General features: G+C 36.5%; 1 pseudogene; it reads left to right on the top strand.

The window, feature by feature from the left end:
- LOC142632914 (mogroside I-E synthase-like) lies at positions 1–673 on the top strand (annotated as a pseudogene).
- The last annotated feature ends 13,803 nt before the right edge of the window (positions 674–14,476 follow it).

Raw genomic sequence — 14,476 nt, 5'->3', positions numbered from 1 at the left:
GTAGCTTATGGAATATGGAGCCAGTCTCTGGGAGCTTAGTAGTGACCAGTGCTTGAGCTGGCTAGAGACAAAACCACCAAAGTCAGTGATATATATATATATATATATATATATATATCATTTGGAAGCATGGCAGACATAACAGCTAAACAGGCGAAGAAATTGCATGTGGTTTGATAGCAAGCAATTTGCATTTCTTATTGGTTGCAAAAGATTACAGAAACAAGTTTTCAATTAAATTTATTAATTCAGTGCAAGAAAGAGGTTTGGTTGTTCAATGGTGCAATCAACTAGAGGTGCTAGCACATCAGGCTGTGGCTTGCTTTGTGACACATTGTGGCTGGAACTCAACATTGGAAGCAAAGAGCCTAGGGGTGCCAATGTTACAATGCCAAAGTAGAGTGATCAGCGTACTAATGCTAAGTTTGTGGAGGAGTTGTTGTCGCAGGTGGGAGTAAAGGCTAAGAAGAACAAAGAGGGGATTGTGACATGGGATGAGCTAGAGATGTGTATAAAAGAAGTTACAGCAGGAGAAAGAAGTGAAGAGATTATAAAGAAGGCTACTAATTGGAGAAAGCTTGTAATAAGAGCTGTTAGTTTAGGTAGAAGCTCGGATAATAACATTAATGAATTTGTAGGCAAGATGGTGAAAGGAGAGGGGAAGAAAGCTTGACTTTGGATGGCACTTGATCAAAAAATTTAACTCCTTTTGGTGATAATATGTGTGACTCAATGGCAGGAAAGAGACTTGAAAAAGCTAGGCTGAGTACAATAGATACCCTTTTCAGGATGTTTTTTTTTTTTTATCTTTCAATGTTTAATAAGAATAATAGCAAGTATTCAATATGAACATGGCTATTCAAAGTGGTTCTCGCGACTGGATCTCGCAAGTGACTCGTGGCTAGCAACTCGTCAAAATGCCACATGTGTGAAGCATGCAGGAAGCTGAAGGGTCACGAAAGCTGGAGCACTACATGAAAAAAAGGATAGTCTGGCCAGTCAGTTATTTCGCGACTCAAACTTGCGACTCATCTTAGTCACGAGTGAGTCGCTAAAACACCCTGTTTTGTAGAAAAAGTGACTTTTCACATTCCTCACGTACTGTATTATAAATACTCTTATACCCACGAAATGTAGAGAGTTTCTAAAGAGAATTTTGAGAGAGAAACCCTAGAGAACAACAAGATTGACTCATCCACAATCTTATACATTTGATTCTCAAATTCCTCTACTCTCACCCTCTCCATTGACATACCCTTGAGAGGTTCATTAGCCAAATCCTTATCTCACCATACCCATATTAGTGAGGAGGTAATTTGGTGCTTGGGAAGTAGTTCAGAGATGACCAATTCATTTGGTTGATGCAATGGGCTTATTGCGGGATCCAGAAAGCTAAAGAAGACACGGTTAGGCTTAACCTTGTTGGAACAAGAAGCTTGGAGGGCTTAGGTGCATTGGGTAGATTAGGCTTGGAGGGTCTATTGCTATTTATGTATCCCAACTTTATTCTTTAGTGGATCATTTCATCACTTGGAGAACAGCGGAGAGGTTTTTCACCGAGTTCTTCGACTTCCTCTTCGATAACACGTGCCGGTGTTATCTTTGTGTTTGCATCTCTCTAACCCTTACTCTCTCTTATTAATTTCTGATGTGTTGTGATTAATTATGGTTTAAAGTAGTTTGTTTACTTGGGTATTGCTTATACTTATCATTCCGCACATTTATTGTTTGAGTATAAGCTTTATGTTGGTTAATTTTAAATTGGGGGTCTAAACATTCATTAGTGTTTTACATATTAAGTGAGCTTTCAATTGGTATCAGAGTGAATACACTTTGTCGGATTTCTATATCCTAAGTGTGATCCTTGACCCTACAATGGATAGGTCTTAATCCCTAAATGCACCTCCCTTCTTTGATGGGAGCAATTACGCCTTTTGAAAAGTGCGTATGCGTGCATTCTTATGCTCTATTGAAGAGAGCATATGGGATGCAGTTGAGAATGGATGGACTAGGCCGGGGGTTGCCAAATCTACTTGGGATAAGGCAGCCCTTGCAGTGGCCAATGCTAATAGTAAAGCTTTGAATGCTATATTTTGTGGTGTCTCACCTTATGAATTTCATAGGATTTCACATGTTACAATTGCCAAGGAGGCATGGGAAATATTGGAGACCACGTATGAAGGCACCAAGAAGATGAAAGACACCAAGTTACAAATGCTCACCACTCGCTTCGAAGAACTAAAGATGAGTGAAGATGAGTCGTTCGACTCCTTCTATGGGAAGTTAAATGAAGTGGTGATTGGCAAATTCAACTTGGGTGAAAAGACGAAGGACTCCAAGGTTGTGAGGAATATTTTACAATCATTGCCAGAGTGCTTCCATGCCAAGGTCACCGCAATCGAAGAGAGCAAAGACCGTGATGAGATCAAGATTCAAGAACTCATCGGTTCTCTTCAAACTTATGAGCTATCTCTACCGTCACAAAGGAAGAGAAAATCTCTTGCTCTCAAGACAATCAATGAGAGAGTGGAAGCTCAAGACTCCTCGAATGAGGATGAGGTTGAAAAGGAAGTGGTATACCTTGCAAAGAACTTTCATAAGTTCTTAAAATTTAAGAAGGATGGGAAGTCTTTTGAGAAGGGGAAATTCTCAAATTTCAAAAAGGATAAGAAAGACTTCACGAAGAAGGATTCCAAAGATTCTTCTCCATCTCAAGCCGTGACGTGCTATGAGTGCAAAGGGCATGAGCATGTGAAGAAAGAATGCCCCACTTATTTGAAGGCAGAGGGTAAAGTCTTTGCTACTACCCTTAGTGACTCGGACAGCTCCAATTTGGATTCGGAAGAAAGTTATGACGGAGAAGGAAACTACTCCGCATTTATGGCTCTCGCACCCGTGGACTCTTTGGAAGATTTAAGCACTCTAATGGAAGAGCTTAGTGAGCACACCGAAGTGGAGTCTATGGGGGTTGGGGAGGAATCCGATGATGAAGATGAAGAATGCATCTATGAAGGAGCAAAGGGATTGCAAGAATCCTATAATTCTCTTTAGAAGATCGGAGAGTATGCTCGAGTGGCTAAGGTAGCCATTAGAAAAATAAAGAAAGCAGAACAAGACTACAAGAGCATACTTGTGAGCTATAAAGAGACAAAATGTGAAGTTGAGGTGATGAATGAAGAGCTAACAAATGCCTATTCTCAGATCAAGTTTCTTGAGCTTGAGGTTATTCAAGCTAATGCTAAAGTGGAGCGGGTTGCTTCAAAGAAACTTGATGAGGTGCTTGCATATCAAAAGCCCTCTTCCTATAGAAGCGGTTTGGGATACACTGAAGAAAAAAGCTCAAGCACCAATGTGTCTAAGGAGATCAAGTTTGTTAAAGCCAAGAAACCAATGGTAGCAACTCCAATTGTTGAGAATGTGAAGGTTAAGAAGAAGCCAAATGTGATTGCTCAAAAAGTTTTGACAAAATCTTCAAATCCATTTGTGGCTAAACCCAAGGTTAAAGGGAAGTCTCTTCCAAAGTCACAAAGAGTTCCTCAAACTCAACATTTTTACTACCATTGTAGAATTCGAGGGCACACTAGACCATATTGCCATAAGCTTTGCTGGGAAATTTAGACCCCAGTTGATTGAATTAACAAGTTTTAAACCAAGTTGTTAATTAAATTTATTATGAATAAACATTGTTAAAACAAACTAACATCAATATCATGCACAACGGAAAAGTAAATAAGACAAGATATGATGACTCAGGAAAACTAATGAAATAAACTAGTTTCACAGTAAAAAACCTGGGAGGAAACCTTCCCGAAAAGAAATCCATTATAATAAAGAGAAGTTTCAGATATAGTATAAAACATTTTTCCCTAGACTCTATAATCCCTGTAGATGAACTTACAGTAAAAACCTTCTACCGCTTTAGAACCTCTGAACTCTTCAATATATGAACGCCACCCTTTTTGCACAGATCCTAGTACGTGACTAACCAATGATGCACGGCTACCAGTACGTGACTAATACACCAACTTGAAGAAAATTGTTGGCTGCAAAGTTCTCCACTTTATTAACAATGAAGAATAAGAAGCATTTGGTTACAAAACCCTAAGGCACAAAGACTCAGTAGCTTCTTTCAAAGAGAATAAGACACTCGGTCACTTTTTGCATGTGTTCTCCTTGTATTCTCTTATGTGACGACCTTTAAAATAAGCCTTATATATGTCTAGGGTTGTGAGAAAATAAATCCTAAACAAATACATAAGCATGAGCCAAAAATCAGATCTAGAAATCTGAATTTTGTAATTCTCAATAGATACATCTGTCAAGCAGCTATCGAGACCTCGATAGATAGTATCTGTCGAGAGCTGTTGAGACTTACTAAACCTCGATAGATATTATCTATCAAGAGCCTTCTTCACTTGTTTCTTGGTCCAATCTTCATGACTTTAATACTAGACTTTAAACTCTTGTTCCTTAAAGTATTAAATACATCCTAGATCTACCTAATTACAAGTAAAGTACGTTTTGTCAAAAGATTAGCCAATTACATAAAATATATCCTTAACAAGCTTCACGCATTGAAGAATGCGGGTTCTCAAAGGCCAAGAGGACAAGGAAAGGGGAATTGGAATGCCAAGCAATCAAAAGGGCAAGAAGTCAATCCCGGTATTGGTGATGTGATGAAGATGATAAACACCATCACTTCTTGTTTGGCAAACTTCACCCTAAGGTTTGAGAATCACAACTTAAGTACCCAATCATCTAAGGATATCACCCCAAACGCACGTGCTGTGTGGGTGAAGAAGGGTACTCATGCATAAGCATTAAAAAAATCCATGCATCAATTCTTTCGATATGTTGTGACATTGTTTGGTTGTTTGCTTATGTTTTCATTTTAGCATATTTTTACTGTTTTTGTTTGTTTTTAAAAGCTTTGAATGTTTGTTCTTTTTGATCAATCTTTACTTATTTTGTGTCAAAAATCCAAAAACACATAAAAAGTAGAAAATCCAAAAAGTTTGATTGGCATTATTGTGTTTTGTCACATGCATGTTTGGCCTTGCTTCAAAACCCAACGTCGGTGGTTCGGTTTCAGTTCCCTTCCTTCAAAACCAGTTCAAACCCGACCCGCCCGAAGAGAGAACAAACTGCTAAGATTTCAAGCTTTCTGACAAGTTTTTCGGCGCGATTTGGCAGATTTTGGCGACTAAAACACCAGATTTGGGGGGAAAAGTATCGGATTTGGCGAAATCTCTGCCAAATCCAGCTAGATCGCACCGAATCTTAGACGGATCGGGAGAGATCTCGTCGTTTTTCTACTATTTTGGTCCTCTTTGGCGGGTTTCGGCCTCACCCGAAAATGCCTCTCACCCGACGAGAAACCGACCCGTAAAACCCGACCCTAACACAGGACGGTTGCGGGTCCGGCGCCTCCCCACCCGATCTCCGGCAGGTCAGTTGTGGGTTGGGCACAAACCCGACCTGCCCGACCCGTGGACAGCCCTACATTTTGGTATGTATTTACTTACCCTAATTTTTTATTATAACCAAAAATTGAATATGTATTTGTTGACTTTTGTTTAAGTTAATTTCCTTAAGTGATCTAATTTATATGTTTATAGTTTGATCCAATTTAATTATTTTGTTGTCTAATATTTAACTTTTTTTTTTTATAACAATTGTCCAATATTTAATTATATTCTAAATTCGTTCAATCTTCATCGAATCAATTTGAAGCATAAGGGTAAGAGTCTCACATCAAAATTTTTTATTAAATTGTTCTTATAAACATGTTTTACTTTTACTTGCCCATGAGATCATTTATATGTACCAATTTCTTTATTGAACTCTTCTTATCAACTTTTTACTTTTAGTTTTTCTTTAATTCTTATAATATGTTTTATATACTCTCATTATTTCATTAATTCAAATAGAGATGGATAAGGGAAAAAAAGATTTTTTCCAATTTTTCAATTTTCCAAATGCATCATTTACCTATAATGTGGATTGCAAAAATGTATTACTTTTTAATTCTCATCATATCTCAATGCTAATGAAGCCTAAATATTGATGCAAACTTATTTCCAAGGTCTTAACTCTTCTTTTTTATCAAAAAGGTTTCAAAGAAAAAAAATTCAATTATTAATTAACCATTAGAGACTTTACCAATGAGCTAATTGGAACCCATAATGTTTAGTAATTTAGGTTGTTCATAATTCTTAACTATTAAATTGAGGTTACCACTTAAATATGATTTCAATTATAACTTCTTTAATCATTTTTAATTATTGAGTTCAAGGTTTTTCATTTAAATGTGCAGTGGTGATTACTTGAGCTTTAAAGTTTAATAATTATTATGCAAACTCCTTTTTAACGCTTAATATATTATTATATGCAAACTCCCTTTATATTTTTTTTAGGCATCTCCTTTTACATTTGTCAAATAATTAGATACCATATTCCATTAAATTAATTTTAGACTTATATATGATTTTTTTTTAATAAAAATTTAATCTTACCACATTCAAAAAAGATTACTCAACTTCTAGAAAAAGAAAGTAAAAAATTACTTTATTTTTATTATTTAATTTTAATTAAATTTTAAAAGATTATTATTTTTAGTTTACCCATGACTCAATTAAGAATCGTGTATTGCAAGGATATAATATTTGTGTGTGTGTGTGTGTGTATATATATATATATATATATATTTTTTTTTTTTTTTTGCTGTTTAGGTGACCATTAGCGTGGAGGGCAAAGACGTGGTAGTCCAAATTCTTGTTTATTTTTATTTTTATTTTATTGGTCCAATTTATCGTTTGGACTTCGGAGAATCAAAAGGAAGAAAGGTAATTTTAGCCACACAAAAAAAAAAAAAAAAAGAGGAAGAAAGGTAATAAACCGAAGTCGTCGGGGGAGGTCGGGGGGCAGTGGGCCATGCTCGCTTGCTTTTTCGACCTTTTCCAGGAATGTCCCTTCCGTTCTAATTTTTAATCTATTTCTACTATATTTAAATTTTTTTTAATCCAAATAACTTTTTTTCCACCCTCCTTCTTCGGCTCAGCGTTTCTGGATCAGTCACAACCATATCCTAAATCAAACACAATCACATCAACCACCAAAAATTTACAATCCAATTGAAAAAAGCACCCAAAATCTACAACCCAATTGAACCTGCATCAACTTAAAAAGAAAAAGAAAATCCAACTTGCTCAAAACCTTTTCAACGCTAACTTATACCCACGGCCACGGGTAAGACACTCTATAGTGCAATCTCTCGAAATCTTTGGGTGAGTTATTAACTTATTATAGGACAATACCATTTTCCATAACTATCCTTAATGTATTATGATTAGTTGACTATAACTTTTACATGAATCTATCATTTTTTCTCCATTACTATTTGTACTGGCGTCACCCTCCTTTAAGCCCACTTACTCAAAGGCCCATGGAGCTAATAACACGTGCAAGAACCTTACGCTGATCACGTGTAAAAACACTCACGGCATGGCCGGTGAGGGTGAAGTCTCGCCGCCTCCGACAGATATGTCTTCCGAGCAAGTTGAACTCGGAATGCACGGCATCACATAGGAGATGCCGCTGCCAAGCAGAGAACCTACTGGCGGAGCTGGGTCCAATGCCACTATCACCTTCTCCCACCCATCACCAAACATCCACTTAAGTGAAATGGTATTGGATCTTGTTGGTACAAATACAATAATAATGAAAACAACACAAAGAGAAACTGAATAATACGCTGAATATTATTAAATTGAAGAGATAAACACAACACTATTTGGACTGAGGCGTGACACTCGCTCTCTTTAAAGAGATTCAAGCCCTTGGTTGGCTAATCTTTGTAACCGGTGCAGATCTTCTCTGACTTGTCTCCCCTAGGATACAACAGCCCAACAAATGTTGTATGGCTAGAACAACTTCTGCATAAAGTATTCAAACCCAAAGCTCCACTAGAAGAACACCTTTCTTTGACCCGAAATCTCTCAAGTATTAAGAAATATTATTGAATTCACTCTCTCACACAATACTTTTTGTTTTTAACTTTTTCTCTTCATTCACTCTTGATATGAAATTAGTTCATAGCATAGCCATATATATAGTCTTCCAACCCTTCACATAACCTACATGTTATTTATTAACTTAGAAAACTTCCTTAAATTTATTTAATCTAACTTACATACAAGTAACTCTTTCTTTAACAAATTTTATAACTCATCTCTTTATTCATCTTCAGTTATTTTGAGTTTTAACATATTTAATTTAAAAAGTACTAACATTCCCCCACTCATTTTAATATTAAATTTGGAAAATGAGAGATTACCAAGCAAAAAGGGATTATTATGCATCATGAAAGTGTGCTCTGCATTGAACCTTCACTTAGTGAAACAACAATCTCTACTCTAGAGTCAGTAGTGGTCTCCGACTTGAATTATGACTGCTTAAGGGAAATAAAGTATTATTGCTCACACATAATGATCCAGGTGTTGACATGAGCTTTTATAGCTAGCACTTTACGGCCGTGTGCTGATCCCAGTTTCATGAGTGTATTTGAGATTAAGTCTAAATCTCATAGGGAGCGACCCCACCCCCACACTCACATAGGTGAAATTTTGTCAAAGGTGCTCCTGTAATTCTGACACTCCACTCATAAGAGCTACAAATTTCATTAAGAGTTTTTTACTCAACCTCTCCACATTACAAGATAAATGCACTTACATCATAGGGATGAACAATTAAAAAACTATTTACAAAATAAATCATTTAAAAAATGAATAGTGCATTTCTTACGACCATCGTATGATTCGTTTTTCCCATTGAACCCAATTCTCAGGATCTCTAGTCCTTGAGTTGGGTATCCTCATACATGGCTCATGATTCTATGGACTTTAGTCCCATCCCCCTTGATGTATTTTAAACCCTCTCTATTAAGTTCAACTCATTTGTTAAGTTCAACTCATTTGTTCAATCCTTGGGAATTATCCATGAAACTACTCCTCCATACTCACCTACATCTAATGGTGTGGCTGAAAGAAAAAATAGAACTTTGATTAATTTAACAAATGCCATGCTTATTGAGTCAGGTGCTCCTCTAAATCTGTGGGGGGAAGCAATTTTAACAGCTTGTCATGTTTTTAATAAAGTGTCACACAAAAAGACTAAACTCACACCTTTTGAGTTGTGGAAAGGGCATAAGCCAAATTTGGGATATTTTAAAGTTTGGGGTTGCTTAGCCTTTGTAAGGTTAACGGATCCTAAAATACCTAAATTGGGTGTTAGAGCTACCACCTGTGCTTTTCTTGGATATGCAGTAAATAGTACAGTCTATAGATTTTTTAATATTGGAAATAATGTGATTTTTGAATCAGGTGATGCTATCTTTCATGAGGAAAAATTTTCTTTTGAATCTAAAAATAGTGGGGGCAAAGAAGTTATAGAAAGTGTGTTATCTCATCCTAGTTCTTCAACTCATTCACAAAATCAAGAAAATCTTGAAATTGAACTTAGAAGGAGTAAAAGAGCTAGAGTTGAAAAAGATTTTGGCCCTGACTATTATGTTTTTAATGTTGATGAAAATCCTCTTACTTGGAAAGAAGCTTTGTTATCACCTGATTGTGTATTTTGGAAAGAGGCTGTAAATGATGAAATGGATTCACTTATTTCTAATAAAACATGGAAGTTAGTAGATTTACCACCTGGTTGTAAAACAATAGGTTGTAAATAGGTCCTTAGGAAAAAGCTTAAACCTGATGGCACAATAGACAAATTTAAAGCTAGACTTGTTGCAAAAGGTTTTAAGCAAAAAGCTGATGTTGATTTTTTCGACACTTTTTCTCCTGATACTAGAATTACATCCATTAGATTACTAATTGCTATTGCAGCCATATATGATTTGAAAATTCATCAAATGGATGTAAAAACAGCTTTTTTGAATGAGGACCTAGATGAGGAAATTTATATGGACCAACCTGAAGGATTTGTAGAGCATGGTCAAGAAAGTAAGGTGTGTAAGCTAACTAAATCTCTATATGGCTTAAAGCAAGCTCCTAAACAATGGCATGAAAAATTTGATTCCTGCATGATTGAAAATGGATATAAGTCAAATGAATTTGACAAGTGCATCTATTATAAAACTTGGGAAAACTTACATGTCATTATTAGCCTCTATGTGGATGACTTGCTAATATTTGGCTCTAATTTGCATGTTATAAATGAAACAAAAAATATGCTTAGAAACCATTTTGATATGAAAGATCTTGGTGAGGCTAATTTTATTTTGGGCATGAAAATTACAAAAGCATGTGATGGAATATATCTTGATCAATCACATTATGTTGAGAAAATATTGAGAAAATTTAATTTTCATGATCACAAAAGTGTAGCTATTCCTTTTGATTTTAGTGTTCATTTATTTCCTGTGAATAATGATGATGAGATTTTTAATCAAAAAGATTATGCTAGCATCATTGGTAGTTTGCGATATGCTACTGATTGTACTAGACTTGACATTGCTTATGCAGTAGGAGTACTTAGCAGATTTACTAGCAAGCCTAGTAGAGATCATTGGCAAGCCATTGAGCGAGTTATGAAATATCCATCTGGTACCAAATTACATGGTTTGTTTTATAAAAAATATCCTGCTGTACTTGAAGGTTTCAGTGATGCCGACTGAAATACTTTGTCAGGTGATTCTCTGTCTACCACCGGTTACATTTTTACTTTGGGTGGTGGTGCAATATGTTGGAAATCTAAAAAACAAACTATTATTGCTAACTCTACTATGGAGGCTGAGCTTATAGCTTTAGCTTCAGCAAGCGAGGAAGCAAATTGGTTGAGAGATTTGTTGCATGAAATTCCTCTTTGGGAAAAACCAATACCACCTATTTTAATTCATTGTGATAGCACTGTTACAATTGGTAGAGTACGTAACCGTTTTTATAACGGCAAATCTAGACCCATAAGAAGAAAACACAATACTGTGAGATCTTATTTGAGTAATGACATCATTAATATAGAATATGTTAAATCTTATGATAATCTTGTAGATCCATTAACTAAGGCCTTAACAAGAGAGAGGGTTTGGAATACATCGAGGGGGATGGGACTAAAGTCCATAGAATCATGAGCCATGTATGAGAATACCCAACCCATGGCTATGCTATGGACTAATTTCATATCAAGAGTGAATGAAGAGAAAAAGTTAAAAGCAAAAAGTATTGTGTGAGAGAGTGAATTCAATAATATTCCTTAATACTTGAGAGACTTTGGGTCAAAGAAAGGTGTTCTTTTGGTGGAGTTTTGGGTTTGAACACTTTGTGCAGAAGCTGTTCTAGCCATACAACATTTGTTTGGCTGTTGTATCTTGGGGGAGACAAATTAGAGAAGGTCTACACCGGTTACAAAGATTAGCCAACCAAGGGCTTGAATCTCCTTAAAGAGAGCGAGTGTCGCGCCTCAGTCCAAATAGTGTTGTGTTTATCTCTTCAATTTAATAATATTCAGCGTATTATTCAGTTTCTATTTGACCTTCCTTTCGTTGCCTAGGGAATGCCTCTGCCGAGCATCAAGTCTAGCGGTGGAGCTAGTTCCAATGCCATTGCCACCTTCCCCCACTCACAATTAAGCATCCACTTAGGGGAGACAGTATTGAACCTCTCCTTCCACCCACCAGGAATATGATCATGGCCATTCCACTAACTTTGGCTATAAATAGGCAAGGAAGATTCAGTTGAAAGGGTTGGCGATTTTGGAGAGTAGAGACTAAGGAGAGGAAGTGATCACCTTGGAAAGAGGGTGAGAGTGGTCTTGAGAGCATAGGGGACTTGGGTACATGGGTTGCCGAGCATAGTATCCTCCATTGTAGGAAATCTAAAAGCCCATGATACAAATAGATTGTGAGCCCAAATTCCTTTTAGGCCCAATAGCCATATTTGGGTGCGCACACTATATATAAGAGAGTTATGAGAAAGTTTGTATAAAGGATGTAATTATGTAATTATCGTATATTTTCGTTATGCTTCATATCTATTATCTCTAACAATCCGTGCATCAACTCAAAAAGAAAAAAAGAAAGGAAAAATCACAACTACACATGGTAACGGGCTAAAATGTCTAGGTGACTGACTTATACAATTTATTTATCATAAACATAACGTAGAAATTCTACAATGGGAGACCCAAACAACTGATTAAGAGAGCAGAAGTGAAGATGAACTATTCTAAGATACATAAATTGTTTTCCCGAGGTACAGGGACCAAATAAAGCTTAATTCTACTTAACTCTTATCACTTCCGTTTTCTTGTTCTTCTCCAGACTTTTTCCTCAATCTTTTTCCACCCCCTATTGTAGCCTTCTCCCTTTTTATAGGCATTTTTTCTTCCCTTATCTCCTCAGCTAGCCTGCTTCTAGCTAGATTTTGGGGATACTTGTCACATCATCCCTCGGTTCCACCCTCCCTTTCATCATGAAATAGAACTTTTGGGGGTGTCTGCACTGTTTAGGTTGTCCTATATGCATTCAATGTGGAAGAGATTTGGTAGAGAACCTTCCATTAATGCGGAGGTGACTGCCTCTGTGATTCTTATCCTTTCAGGGTGTTTCTCGAGGTGAATCTAGTGGGAGTGGCATCTTGGATTTAAAAGGGAATTGGTTGCTTGCAATCCCTCTCTTGTCCATCAAAGGACCATTCATACTTGATGATACAAATAAAATTAGTAGGCTGAATGCTCCGGGTTTCAATGGGCTAGTGGTTGCTTGGAAGGCTCGAAAAAAAAAAAAATACAAGATCAAATATGACTGGGGTGAACCGGCCAAGAACCCTCCGATGCCTAAGTTAGTTTTCTCTCTAGAACTCAAGAATTCTGGGTAGTGGAAACTTACTTTCATTTGATGTGGATGAGTCCTTATGTAGTGAGTTTTGGAGTGGTTACTTGTTTAGTAACTTCCACAACTGTTATAGAAGTTAGAAAGTTCAATCTTATCTTCTATAACTGCCATTAGAAGTTAAGAACTTAGTGAGAAGTTATAGCGATGAACAAATATTTTGCTTATACTTCAAAATAGTAGAACATGGTCCGAATTATAAGCTTTCGCACACAAATCCATTCTGAAAATTGTGTTGAGAGGTCGTCCAGTCGCTTCTGTGATGGACGACCTTTAAATCAACGGATGACTTCCTGAGGGTGGACGACCTTTCTATGTTGGGTTAACCTTCTTTGGTCTTGGAAGACACTATGGACAAACTGAAGAGAGCCCGATTTTTGGTTCCCCATCAATACTCATTACCTCGGATAAGAGTTTTAGTATTGGTGAATAACTTGGATATCCACGAGAACTGTTTTGGTGACTTACCCTTTACTTTTCAGAAACTCAACTTCTACCCACATTAATGGGCCTAGCCCACCTCTTCAAGTATGACCTTCTGGGCCTTTGGGCCTCGGCCTGGAATCAAGTTCACCCCCCCCCCCCATAATAATAAATCACAATCCATTCAACCCACAACAACCCATAAATATTCACACCTAACACAAACTCAGCTACATCAACCCTCTTATAAAAAAAAAAAAAAAGAACTACATTAACTCTAAAAAAATTTACAATCAAACCCATTGCAACAATTTAGAAAATGTAGTTTCAGTACTTGTTGTAAGGTCATGGTCGTGGTGGGGTTGTCGGCGATCAAATATGTTTCTGTGTTAGGGAATTTTATATGAAAACTACTAAACTTGATTACTTACTGTCGTTACTCTTCAATTTTCTATTGAGGTCTGTCATGTAGAGGTACTCAATTTGGATTATCAATCAATTTCCTGGTTTTGTTGTAAGCCTAATAATTGGTTACTTCCAATTACATAAATCAATAATTCAAACAGTACTCAAAGGTAGGGCATTTCCTATTTTTATAGAAAATAATCATTTTGGGATATAACATGTACATTTTCTCACCATCCCAACTATAAGACCTAAAGAAAGACAAACATAGAGAAAGAAAACCCAATTGAGAGATAGAGTCTGAAATACAAAAAGAAACAAAACCAAGTTCTAAGTTTTAGAGCTGAAACATAAAATCAGATTAATAGAGAATGAAAAATATAGAACACAATATGTAAAATGGGTTTCAATCCATGCTTCCTAGGACTGGTGAGATCGATGAATGGTGAGAGCTTCTCTCCTTGATAAAAACAGTGCAAAATGAAGAGAGAAAAAGAGTCAAATGTTGAAAGAAGAGAGAAAGAAAGATAGGGAGAGAAACGAATACTTTGAGCGAGTTTGACATCAACTTTAAGTTTTAGTTTTTATTTTATGTACAATTTTTTTAAATTTCATTTTTTTTTTCTGTCTTTTCTCACTTTTTCAAATTTTTTCAAAGTACAAGTATACTTTTTTGATAAACGAAAAGGGGGTGGGGGCGACCATATGTGGCTTACCCCCCAGGGCATGACCTAGTAGAGGCACCCCCCACTA

The sequence above is a fragment of the Castanea sativa genome, chromosome 4 (assembly GCF_040712315.1).
Source record: "Castanea sativa cultivar Marrone di Chiusa Pesio chromosome 4, ASM4071231v1".
In the NCBI taxonomy this organism is placed as follows: domain Eukaryota; kingdom Viridiplantae; phylum Streptophyta; class Magnoliopsida; order Fagales; family Fagaceae; genus Castanea; species Castanea sativa.
This window is presented reverse-complemented; position numbering and strand designations above follow the sequence as displayed.